At 36.2% G+C, this 12,408-nt stretch overlaps 1 long non-coding RNA gene across 1 annotated transcript; it reads left to right on the top strand.

Moving 5' to 3' along the window:
* The first annotated feature begins 2,382 nt into the window (after positions 1-2,382).
* Positions 2,383-9,224, top strand: LOC144976292 (uncharacterized). Its single transcript, XR_013646086.1, has 6 exons — positions 2,383-2,422; positions 4,080-4,119; positions 6,312-6,345; positions 6,731-6,809; positions 7,551-7,626; positions 8,646-9,224. It is a non-coding gene; the product is annotated as an uncharacterized LOC144976292 (long non-coding RNA).
* The last annotated feature ends 3,184 nt before the right edge of the window (positions 9,225-12,408 follow it).

Genomic DNA, 12,408 nt, shown 5'->3' with positions numbered 1-12,408 from the left:
GCATAGTTGAGTCCTTGGAAAAGGCTTTTTACTCACATTCTCTCACTGTACTCAGGTGTAAAATGAGTACCTGGCTATTAACAGTGTTGTCTTTGTCGGAAAAAATTATAACATTGCCTAACAGGCGCCATGTCTCGTTCTTCATGTTACGTGTTGCAGTTGGTCAGGGAACTTTTGTAAAGCACTTTGAGCACATTTAGTGGATATTGCGCTATATAAAAGCTAAATTTTTTTTTGGATTAAATACATATTTTTGTCTGAATTAAGAAAAATATACTTCGTAAAATAATTTTTTAAAACCCCCAGATAATACTTATTTAGAGAGCTTTTTGTCAAAATTGTCTGTGCTAATCTCAGCACCATCAGCAACTATTATAGACATCATCATCATTATTCATTAAGAAAGAGATTGGCATTTATTGCATATTGTTGCATTTAACTCACTCAATCCTAGAGATTTTTGCTACTTTTCATAATTGGAAAAAAAAAGGTATTAAAATGAGCATGTACATAGATAGTTTTATTCAACTATCATAAACATGTAAAAACTAAAAACATTTGCTTTGATACTACGCCTATAATTTGTCTCATAAAAATGTAATAAATAGGCATGTGGTAAAAGTAACCCTGGGTAAACTACGGATATAGTCGGTGTTAGGGTTGAGTGAGTTATTTTAACTTAGATTGTTGCTAAAATTGTCTTTGATAGTCTCAGAACCATTAACAACTATTTTACATATTAGTAATGACCATTATTCATTAAGTAAGAGATTGGCACGTCTTGTCATTTAAAAGGTTTTTTGTTCTTTTCTTTTTTGGTTTACTTGAGTTTACATGTTTTATTTAACAACATAATACGGGACTCACCGTCTCTAAACGGTATTATGTCGGGATGGCTTGGGTGCAAAAGAGTGAATTTATTGACAAAACCATGAAACGTGGGGTTTGTTTCGATTTGTTATGTTACAGAATGAAGACAATTTCTCACAATACAAAAGCTTAAAAATTGGTATTTACTATGAATTTAATTCTAAAGTCCCTTTTCGGGGTACAATTCATTCCGACATAATACCGTTTCAAGATGAAGGGTCACATTATCAATAGGAATTACACTATGGACTTGATAAATTGCTGCTATTATTATTTTTGTTTAGTTGGTTTTCATTATGAAAGAAACCTTTCCCTTCCATTTAATCTTTAAATAATAAACTCCATGTGACAGTATTTCCTCATTAACCCTGTCCTTACCAACCAAAGGAAAATCGTCACAATCGTTACGATGCAGCCAACATTTTATTTTCTTATTCTGATTTCATTTTGTTATAGTTATAGATATAAAAAACTGGACACTGTGTTGCAGAGCTCATTTTTCTTAACAAAATATGGAATATACTCGTTACTGTTCTGTTTGAAAAATCTATTTTGTGTTGGGTGAGTATGAAGTTTCGGGTCAAATTCTGAAAATAGCTGGTAAGGAGAGAGTTTATTCCAAGTGAAGCAAACACAAGAGAACTGTTGTTGGTTCTGATGTTCTTGAATTTTTTAGACATGGAGTCTGTGAAAGCAAAAAAGTTTTGAGAATGGTGGATGGGATTGAAATGGAGGCAATGTCACCTGTCCATTTACACCACACAATCCCACAATGCTTTGTTTTCTGTTTTCCACTGAAAAGAACTACAATGGCTGCGGCACACACTGTCCATTTTACCCATGGCATTGTCAGCGTTCTCATCAATAATAATGATAATAATAATGATAATAATAATAATGATAATAATAATAATAATAATAATAATAATAATAATAATAATAATAATAATAATAATGATAATAATAATAATAATAATAATAATAATAATAATAATAATAATAATAATAATAATAATAATAATAATAATAATAATAATAATAATAATAATACGTTATTGCATCCCAAAAAGGACTTTTTTTTGTACAAACGTGTTATAATTTACAAAGTAAAATAAATAGATAACGGAAATGATATAAAGACACTTTCAATTACTCCTTTATATAATAAGATGCAGGGGTTTTTAACTATTCTAAACTGAGAAAGTTTTGATAAAAAATAAGTACGTCTGCACATCTTATGCTTAATTATTTTCAAGTGTTCATCCCACTTGAGTCTGCCATCAATCGTTACACCATGGTATTTGCTTCTCTAAGGAATTGATTATAACTTGAAACAAAGCAAAATTGAATGCATACTCATAAAAATTCTGCATTCAATATATTGAATGTGCTGTTTGTAGTGGTACTCGTACTCCATCACAAATTGATATATAAATCAAATCCTTATTCATTACAAAATACACGTAAGGGATAATGATTAATCTTCCCCCCCCCCCCCCCCCCCTAAACAAATCTTTTTACAGATCTGGAGTCAGAGCAGGCAATTATCAAGGTTGGTGTTCATATGGAGATAAAGATAAAGGGAGTAAATCTGACTCATGAACGAACAACACAAAACAAACGACGTTTCGGCCCTTGGCCTTTATCAAGTAAACACGAGTCAGATTTACTCCCTTTATCTTTATCTCCATTTTATTGACTCATGTAGTCACCTCTATTTATTAGTTTTGGTATTGATATAACTTTGATTGCTCTCATTTATCCATTGAACTCAAACCCATTTTTTGTTTATAATTTTTTGTTTTTTTACCCAATTCTCTTGGCTTCCCTTTCCTACTCTATAAGTTTGTGTGGATTTGTTTTGTAACTGTTATAGTTGAGTCCTTGGAGAAGGCTCTTTACTCACATTCTCTCACCGTACTCAGTACCTGGCCGTTAACAGCGTTGTCTTTGTCCCCCCAAAAAGAATTGTAATATTCACCTAACATGCGTCATGTCCCGTTCTAAATGTTACGTGTTGCTGTTGGCCTGGGACCCTTGTAAAGCGCTTTGAGCATGTTTAGTGGATATTGCGCTATATAAATGCTCGCTTTTTGAAATAGGTATAGGCCTATCAATTAGATTATACAAGTGTTTTGTTTCAATGTGGCGTCAAAACATTGTTCTCCATTTGGCAGTGTAATGTTGGCCTCCCCTCTTGGCCAATGATTTCTACGTCAATCTGTCTACGCCCTTGCTATATCTCTTCTAACAACCCATTTATTTGCCATGATAAATAATTGTACAGCACGGATTTGGGTTAACCAGGGTCATTCGGAAAACATTTATCCTGATATTCAGAGTGGTCTGTTTTCGGATCTCCTAGTGATTGAAGACAAAGGATGACTTATCTAAATAACCTAAGAATGGCCAAATGTGATTTAAAAAGCAACACAGATTTCATGCGCACCGCAGAGGATCGTGATTCGTGGAGACAGCTGACCGGCAACGTGCTCAAGAGCACAAGCCACCATGGATTTCCTAGTGATTGTCCAAGGCATCACAAATGGTATCTCAAGACGAAGACTTCAAAAACTGCTGCAACCACTTTTTATTTAAGGATGAGTCAAGTTTACTGTTTGCTGTTTCTCATCTTTGAAATTAATCAAAGTAAAATGTTGATGCACCAAACCCCGCGAATAACTAAGTCCAGCTTTATTTTTATTGGGTTGCATCTATTATTGTGTGCTAATATTCTGTCGCTAGATATAGCTCTTAGAAGAAAAAGGGTATGGCTATCCAAGGGAAATCTGTATTATTTTTATTTATTGAACAGAGAAATTCATTAATGATTGTCAACTGCACTTTTCATTTTAAAAAAATCTTATCCTGATTTCTTTTTCATATTTTTTAATCACAAATTATTCCTAAATAAAATCAGTTATTCTACTCCCTAAAAAGTTTGGTTAGACTGTTTTTTTTTGTATATTATTGCATCTTATATGAGAGCTATAACTGTAAATCTCTTATCCATTTGTATGGATGTGACTAGGCATTTGACCTTTAAGTACCCTGGTTAAAGTAGTTTCAGTTAATGTCTATTAAAGATGATCAAACATGATAAGTCGGTAGTCACAAGTTCAAATAACTGCAAATCCTGTGATAACTTAGTAAAGATTAATAAGGTACTCATTTGTCACAACTACTTGATGTCTCTTTTTACTATATAGGCAGCTCACCTAATTCTATCTTTGGAAGAAGTCCTCAACAGTAAGTACAGATACCATACAACATAACATAACATAACATATGGTATAGGGTGAAATAGGATAAAATCCATTGAATGCCCTTAATATTAAATTGATTGAAAGATTACAAAATAATAATGATACACGTGGTAAAGAAAGTATGACAACTTAAATGTACCATAACTAATGAAACTTGTAATCTCCTCACTTCCAAATTGTCGCTATTCATTCTATTTACCTCTATATACAAACTTCATTCTTCTCCTCCTCCTCCTCCCCCTCCTCCTCCTCCTCCTCCTCCTTCTCCTCCTCCTCCTCCTCCTCCTCCTCCTTCTCCTCCTCCTCCTCCTCCTCCTTCTCCTCCCTCCTCCTCCTCCTCCTCCTTCTCCTCCCCTCCTCCTCCTCCTCCTCCTCCTCCTCCTCCTCCTTCTTCCTCCTCCTCCTCCTCCTCCTCCTCCTCCTCCTCCTCCTCCTCCTCCTCCTCCTCCTCCTCCTCCTTCTCCTCCTCCTCCTCCTTCTGCTCCTCCTCCTCCTTCTCCTCCTCCTCCTCCTTCTTCTCCTCCTCCTCCTCCTCCTCCTCCTCCTTTCTTCTCCTCCTCCTCCTCCTCCTCCTCCTCCTCCTTCTCCTCCTCCTCCTCCTCCTCCTTCTCCTCCTCCTCCTCCACCTCCTCCTCCTTCTCCTCCTCCTCCTCCTTCTCCTCCTCCTCCTTCCTCCTCCTCCTCCTCCTCCTCCTCCTCCTCCTCTCTCCTCCTCCTCCTCCTCCTTCTCCTCCTCCTCCTCCTCCTCCTCCTTCCTCCTCTCCTCCTCCTCCTCCTCCTCCTCCTCCTCCTCCTTCTCCTCCTCCTCCTCCTCCTCCTCCTCCTCCTCCTTCTCTCCTCCTCCTCCTCCTCCTCCTCCTCTCTCCTCCTCCTTCCTTCTCTCCTCCTCCTCCCTCCTCCTCCCTCCTCTCCTCCTCCTCTCCTCCTCCTCCTCCTCCTCCTCCTCCTCCTCTTCTCCTTCCTCCTCCTCCTCCTTCTTCTCCCTCCTCCTCTCCTCTCCTCCTCCTCCTCCTCCTCCTCCCTCCTCCTCCTCCTCCTCTTCTCCCTCCTCCTCCTCCTCCTCCCTCCTTCTCCTCCTCTCCTCCTTTCCTCCTCTCTCTCCTCCCCTCTCCTCTCTTCTCCTCCTCCTCCTCCTCCTCCTCTCCTTCCTCCTCCTCCTCTCCTCCTCCTCCTCCTCCTCCTCTTCTCCTCCTCCTCCTTCTCCTCCTCCTCCTCCTCCTCCTTCTTCCTCCTCCTCCTCCTCCTCCTCTCCTCCTCCTCCTTCCCTCTCCTCCTCCTCCTCCTCCTCCTCCTCCTCCTCCTCCTCCTCCTCCTCCTCCTCCTCCTCCTCCCTCCTCTCTCCTCTCTCCTCCTCCTCCCTCCTTCTCCTCCTCCTCCTCCTCCTCCTCCTTCTCTCCTCCTCCTCCTCCCTCCTCCTCTCCCCCTCCTTCCTCCTCCTCCTCCTCCTCCTCCTCTCCTCCTCCTCCTCCTCCTCCTCTCTCTCTCCTCCTTCTCCTCTCCTCCCTCTCCTCCTCCTCCTCTCTTCTCCTCCTCCTCCTCCTCCTCCTCCTCCTCCTCCTCCTCCTCCTCTTCCTTCTTCTCCTCCTCCTCCTCCTCCTTCTCCTCCTCCTCCTCCTCCTCCTCCTCCTCCTCCACCTGCTTCTTCCTGCTCTATTTGTCCCAAAGCATAACTGAGACTGATATGTTGCGTGTATTTTATTCTGCAGTTTGTGACGCGCTTTTAGATATAGATATACATATGATGATAAAAGAAATAAATACTCGAATACTGTCTTAAATATAGGCATCTAAAATAGAAATTGAGAGTATAATTTTTTCTGTATTTTGCTAATAATGTTTATCCCGTTTGGAAATACTTAAACTCACTCAACCCTGACACCGACTATACCCGAAGTTTACCAGAGTTAGTTTTACACCATGCCTATTTTTTACATTTTTTCTAAGACAAATTATAGGCGTAGTATCAAAGCTAATATTTTTAGTTTTTGCATGTTAATGGTATTTGAATAAAACTATCTATGTACATCCTCATTTTTAATGCATTTTTTCCCATTTTGAAAGTAGCAAAAATGTCTAGGATTAAGTGAGTTAAGTTAAGCTTTGTTATGGTTCTTTCAGATGTGGAAACCCTTGTCCTCTTATACTTGTAATACATTTTTTATATGTCCATTTCAGATCAATGCAAATGAATTCAATCAACATTCATAGAGTAAGTACCATCTTTGGCATGACCTTTAGGAGGTCAATCTTCTCTACCGTCAGGAGTTTTTGCTAAAACGTTTGGTTTTCTTCAGAGAAAGGATTCTAAGGGGAGATTCCAACGTAAAAGTTTGGAGATGGATGTTTAGTTAATGTCAGGTACCAAAACTTTAAATTATTGCCTCTGGGATTTTAAAAAAGTGAAAAACAAAAACTAACGAAAAATATAACAAAACAAAACAAAATAACAACAACGCACGCAATGCTGGGGTTCAATGGATACATCTTAACTTTTTAGCTTCTAGTTAAGACATAATTTAGTACTCTGAGGTAGAAATTACTTCAATGAAAAATATTTTATTGGTGATAGCAATATAACTAAATTATTTCTCTAGAGTGGTGGATCAGCTTCTAGCGTCCTCAATCGACCAGGAAGAATCATCATGAGAACTCCGCCATCAGAGGGGAAGTTGGGTAAATATTGTTGAAATTATTTATTTTTAGATTTTTAAAAAAGTTGAAGCAAAAAAAAAAAAAAACAAAAAAAACAAAAACAAAAAAAAACAAAAAAAAAAAAAAACAACAAAAACTAAAAAACAAAGAAAAAAAAAGAAGAAATAACAAGATAATATGCACGAAAACAAACAAAAATAATGATTTAAGTCAGAGCATAAGAAATGAAGTTATTGATGTTTGGTTAATGTCGGGTACCAAAACTTAAAATGAGAATAAAGTCGATAAAAAAAAATCTAAAAGTGGGTAATCCATTTGTTTTGATTAAGCACTTTGGTGGTTTTTAGAACAAGAGTATAATGTTGTGTCCAAAATATGTTGTTTCTCATGCTTGAAAATGGACTATAGCAGCACAATACAACGGTAAAACATCAAACAATGATACGAATAAGATTTGCAAAGAAAAAAAAACATATCCTAAATTTCTTTATTTAAAAAATATTATATTATTCCAAGAAGCACCCCTCCTCTCAAATAAACACCAAACAACAATATTGGATCTTCTTTTTGATACGTTAAAAGCTTATTTTTTTCTAAAGGGAGAATTTTTTTAAAAAAGGAAAGAGATAATAGGTGAAATTACTTTATAAACACCTTAATATATAGTTTATCCAAATTATTTGCTATCAACTTATTCTGTTTTGTCACTCTCTTATTATTGTTCCTTAACATTATATTTACATTATATGTGCTTGTTTACAGGTACCACTCGAAGTCACTTGAGCTATATGACCCCAGGAAGTGCAGACGCTGTGCGGAAATCTTTTCCTACACCGCTGTAAGTCAAAATGTGATCCAGCGTCTCAAAACGGTATTATGTCGGGATGAACCAGATGCTAAAAAGTCAAATTAAAATTAAACTGGTCAAAAATATGAAACGATGGTATTCAGCAACCTGAAATTTGATATCCATTATCTTCAATAAAGTTTATAAACTCAACGCAAGTCTAATATTTCTGGATACAAATTCAATTTTCAGCATCTTAATGATCCCGACTTAATACCGTTTTGAGGCGAGGGGTCACAAATGTTTGTTTTTTGCGGGGTTTTTTTTTCAGTCAGGTTAGAAGTAAGCAAGCAGTTTCAATCACTTACAATTTTAATTAAGTGTAATTAGATTTTAAGGGACTATTTCCGTTCAATCATATTGTGACATCTGATGAAATTAATAAATAAATGTGCGGAGTTGGACTTTCAAAACCTGTTCCCGTTTTCGTCATTCAGAGAAAAATGCAATTTTTTGCCACCTATTTAGTGACTGAAACTTAAAACGGAAAATGCTTGTCTTGCTTGCCCTATAGAGCAATACCCTGATTGTTTAAAAACTTTAAATTTTCCCTGGTGATTCTAATTTACCCAATAGATTGCTTGATTGAGAGTGTTCTTATTTTTGCCCTTCAACATTTTATTTACATAGCTATAATATATGACCTCAGAAATGCAGAAACTGTGGGAGACACGAGACTCTAAGCGCTTAAATTACAAATTACTTTGGCTGAAACATACTCATTCACACACACACACACACACACACACACACACACACACACACATACATAAACACACTCACACAACACACAACACAAACCAGACAGACCTATCTTGCTTCTCATACCATCAACTAAAGACGAAACAGATATGTTTTAAGCAAAGATTTAAAAATAGACAAAGATTCTTTTTCACGAATGCTCTCTATTTCATCATTGCCCAATATTTCTACAGTCCCCAACCAACGGCAGACTATATACAAACCTGCATTCACTCATTTTTATATATTTCCTCTTTAATCATCACCAGATCAGTGCCTAGACCTATTTGTCTGAGCCAGAATGACTGAAAGTGTGAGAATTTTTCATCCAGTAATAAACCTGGACTCATTTATGCTGAATTTATTCATACTTTTAATTCTACATTATCATTGGTGGTGATATCGTTATATTATTTTCATTTATTTAATTTTCTGTAATTTTAACTTTTAAGAAATTCTGTTTTCATTTTAAATCTGTGATAATTGTTACATTACATACCAGCAAATCCAAATAATCTCTTGCATTTTTTGTTAACCGGATAGGTACACTGTTGACTGATGTTTTTAAAAATGAAAATCATGATTTACGACAAGGATCAAAATTTGATCCAATGTTGGATTATTTTATGGCAGAAAGTGTCATGAAGACTGAGTGGCTTAATTTTTTTTTATTCAGAATAGTAAATCTTCATATTATTTTTATATTTCTATTGTTACATTGTTCTTTACCTATTATAATAATTTTTATTTGGTTAAAAAAAGTCTGTGATTTCGTTTAAGTTTTTTATCCTCTATTAAATGGTTTTGATAACTATTTGTTCTTGTCTTGAAAATACATGTTGAAATTACTGTTAAAATTCTCAGGCTTATTTTTTTTATACCCCGTTTATCCTTTGTTACTTATATTTTCTACTCTTAATCTTGGAGAGAAAAAATAATGACATGTTGTTGCTTATAGCTTCAATGCTATGTTCACTTTGTCCCTTTGCAGCTATGTGGTCTTGTGGTAAGACACTTGCCTTCGGATCGGAAGGTACTGGGTTTAAGTCCTGCTCTGAGACGCGCATAGTTGAGTCCTTGGAAAAGGCCCTTTACTCACATTCTCTCACTGTACTCAGGTGTAAAACATGTACCTGGCTGTTAACAGCTTTGTCTCTGTCGGAAAGATTGTAATATCAGGGTCATATCTTGTTTTACAAGATAAGTGTTGCTGTTGGCTACGGCCCCTTGTAAAGTGCTTTGAGCATGTTTAGTGGGTATTGCGCTGTATAAAAGCTAAAGTTGTTATTTTCTGAGAGCACATGATGGAAAATTCTCAGAAACACGGTCACATACTCTTCATCACATGTGTTTATTTCCTTATATCGTTTTTCCCTTCTGGGCGGGGTTCCTGACCTCCCATAGTGGGCAGGGAGTCACTTACTGTGTCTTCTATCCCTCTATATGTTTTCCAACATGCTTTGTGTCTTTATCTTGGGATGAGATTACTTGGTTTTGTCCTGGCCCTGGCCGGATACCCTAGTGGGAGGGAAACAGCCAAATGTATAGTTAGAGTTTTGGGAGATGATATTTTTTGTATTGTAAATCATGTCTCTGTTATGCACTGTATTATGATTTGTTTACATATTATATATGATTTGTAAAACATTTGAGTGTGTTCCTCTTAGTGGAGACCTGTGCTTGTATCTGGATGAGACTTTTAGGATTATCTCTAAGTAACTACTTTGATAGTGTGCTCTTGGAATCTACATCTGCTTTCTGTTTAAACTAATTCCCCTTTGTCTTACCTTTTCTTTGATGCTTTAATTGTAATTCTGGAACTTCTTACTATCCCATTTTCTTCCTTTTTACTGATATGACCTTAATGTGTTGCAAGCGCCGTAAAACCCTTATAAACAAACACACACGTTTTTCCCTTAATTATGCATTATGATATTGATAATGTAATCAAAGATGTTGGAATTTAAGTAAAGACTACCAAGGGAAATAATCCTCTGCAATCCTCTAAATCCTCAACATTAAATGAATTACGTCCCTTTGTTGTATACTCGATGATCCTTCCGTTATCTGACAGTAACTGAGTCAAAGAAATATTAAAATATTTCACGACAAGCCTGGTTTACCCCTCTCCTTACCAACTGTAGGAAAATCGTCACATTCGTTACGATACAACCAATATTTTTCTTATTCAAATTTCTTTTGTACATCATAAAATTTAAAGAAAATGAACAGCGTGTTGTAGAGCATGTTTTGCTACAGAAATTATTTATCACAAAAACTTACCGCTATTATGTTTGAGTGATAAAAACTCTATTTTTGTGTTAGTTGGGTGTGAAGTTTTGGGGAAAATCCTGAAAATGGCTGGTAAGGAGAGAGTTAACTCACTCAATCCTAGAAATTCTTGATACTTTTCAAGATTGGAAAATAATGTATTAAAAATGAACATATATATTTTTTTTATTCAACTACCATGTCACTAACATGTGAAAATGAAAAACATTAGCTTTGATACTAAACCTATATTTTGTCTCTCTATAGGCATGGGGTAAAAGTAACCCGGGTAAACTACGGATATAGTCTGTGTTAGGGTTGAGTGAGTTAACTCATGATGTATAATTTAAAGACAAAAATAACTCTTTACCAAAACCCATCGATTTGATTTTTTCATTTCCGAGTCCCAATATATTCTATATTTTCAAGTCTTAACTCACTCAACCCTAACACCGACTATATCCGTTGTTTACCGGGGTTACTTTTACCCCATGCCTATTTATTACATTTTTCTGAGACAAATTATAGACCTAGTATCAAAGCTAATGTTTTTTATTTTTACACGTTAATGATAGTTGAATAAAACTATCTAGGCACGTGCTTATTTTTAATACTTTTTTTTACCGGTTTTGAAAAGTAGTAAAAATCTCTAGCATTGAGTGAGTTAATCTAAAAAAATATTTTTTTAAAATAACACGCGATTTCTTGCATATTGAACACTGACTGTGATTGAAGTAATGTTTGTGTTCATTCACAAAGACACTGGAAGGAGGATCTCAGATTAGTGAAACGATCAGTGGAATAGAACAAGTATATAGAAATGTCATTAAACCATTTAGTAATAATCTCTCAACAATGTGTTGGTATCATCCTTCTCCTTTTAACTTTGATGTAAAAAAAAAAAAAAACAAAAAAAAACAAACATATTTCTCAAGAAAGGTTATTCTTATGAGCCATAATATCGTCAATAGGCTTCAACAGTCGTGATGTCACTTCCCTCGTAATGACGCATAGTGACTTAGCAACTGGTTCTAAATTGTCGGAATAATGGCTGACGCCCTTATGAAATACTTCTCCGATGAGCATAAAAGTGTATCCAGAGGAGAAAAACATAAATCTGATCATGTTTGACTTTTATACATTTTGATCACAAGACATGTGAAAAAGTTCTAGCCAGCATGCAGAATAAAAATTACCGATTTTCTTTGTTTAGAACCACGCTGCTCGTTGCTGGGCGGACGTGACATCAGACTTGAATCCAATTGAGCCGTTTATCCTGATTTCTAAAGCGTAAAACGAACCGTATCAATTGCTTGCTGCAATGTAACAATTTAAAAAAAAAGGACTAAATACCGAACACGGAACGTTTCGGGCTCAAACCCCTATTAAGCCAACAACAACTAAAAAAAAAACAAAAATAAACAAAAACATATAAACAGTGAAAACAGAAATACAATACTGTAAAACCTAGTCGATGGCAGAGAATACAGAAAGACTTACATAGACTAAATCCTCTTCGGGCCTTGAGGCACATAGGGCATCCACCAGACATCTCCATTTTTTTTTGCGATCGGCTGCTATTGCGGTGGCTGTATTCCATGACAGGCCTGCTTCCTTTAATTCTTTCTCTATGGTCCTTCGTCAGGTTTCTTTGAGAATACAGAAAGGACGTGCCAAATCTTTCTCCTCTGTCAATCTGATTTCATTAGGTTTTTTTATTTTTTTGTAATGTAATCAAGTTTTCATTGTTTGTTTTTTTTT

Source organism: Berghia stephanieae, chromosome 7 (genome assembly GCF_034508935.2).
Source record: "Berghia stephanieae isolate SIO BIC M18660-M18661 chromosome 7, UCSD_Bste_1.3, whole genome shotgun sequence".
Classification (NCBI taxonomy): Eukaryota; Metazoa; Mollusca; class Gastropoda; order Nudibranchia; family Aeolidiidae; genus Berghia; species Berghia stephanieae.
This window is presented reverse-complemented; position numbering and strand designations above follow the sequence as displayed.